Here is a 1,313-nt window from a genome sequence, read left to right as displayed (position 1 = left end):
CCTCCCCCACAAAGTTCACTTTCTTTCCAAACCCTACGCAGCCAGAGAGCAAACCTCTCCAAATACCACTTCAGTTCAGTCAAACCAAACTCTTCAGGTTTCCTTTTGTGAAAGAAGAGGTCTCGCTTCCCTGAGCACACTCATAACCTTTGCTTTAAAACTGCTCCCATTCTGCCTTTCTTGAACACAGGTGACAGAACTATCAATGCGCAGAAGTGTTTGGGGTTTTTTGGGCCAAACTTCCCCTTGCTTCAACAGCACGCACCAACGCGCCGTCAAGCACGCTCCCTCATTTCCCACACCCCAACAAACGAACTTCTCCCTTCGCACCCCACCGTCACGATCCCACAACTCACCCCGCTCATCCCTACAGCTCTTCTCTTCTTCCCATCCGGCATCGTCCCACGGCCACTCAAGCATCTAAGTCTGTTCTGTGCATGACATAGCTTTCACCTCCCCCCCCCAATACAGTGCTTTGCTATCAGGATTTCATAATTTTTGGAAAAAAAGTACATCTCATACGCACCTTTGGCAATACAGTATTCTGCAGGGGAACAACATTCTGTAACAAACCACAATCTCCGTCACCACACACAACATCCTTCATGGTTTTACACATGCCAGCATGCCACGCTTAAAACCCAAATCTGCTAATCCTGCCCCAAACACAAATCCCACCTTACAATAAAGCAATCTTCCTGCCCTGCTCCATAAGGGATGCTACAGTTCCCTGCCATACAGAAGCAGCCTACAGTCATCCATTTCTGAAAAGCAAAGTGTATATTATTTATACAAGTACCCTGCCGTGGTGGGTTGACCCTGGCTGGATGCCAGGGGCCCACCAAAGCCACTCTGCCACTCCCCTCCTCAGCTGGGCAGGGGAGAGAAAATAAAACTAAAGGCTCATGGGTTGAGATAAGGACATGGAGAGATTACTCAGCAATTACCATCACGGGCAAAACAGACTCGACATGGGGAAATTAGTTTCATTTATTACCAATCAAATCAGAATAGAATAATGAGAAATAAAACCAAATCTTAAAATGCCTTCCCCACAGCCCTCCCTTCTTCCCAGGCTTGACTCCCAAATTCTCTACCTCCTCCCTCCAGCAGCACAGGGGGACGGAGAACGGGAGTTGGGGTCAGTTTGTCATACCTTGTCTCCGCCGCTCCTTCCTCCTCAGGGGGAGGACACCTCACTCCTCCCTTGCTCCAGCGTGGGGTCCCTCCCACAGGAGACAGTCCTTCAGGCACAGACTGCTCCAGTGTGGGTCCCCCACCGAGGCGGGGGGGGGGGGGGGGGGGGCCACCCC

This window comes from Haliaeetus leucocephalus, unplaced genomic scaffold (genome assembly GCF_000737465.1).
Source record: "Haliaeetus leucocephalus isolate CR32 unplaced genomic scaffold, Haliaeetus_leucocephalus-4.0 Scaffold395, whole genome shotgun sequence".
Taxonomy (NCBI): Eukaryota; Metazoa; Chordata; class Aves; order Accipitriformes; family Accipitridae; genus Haliaeetus; species Haliaeetus leucocephalus.
This window is presented reverse-complemented; position numbering follows the sequence as displayed.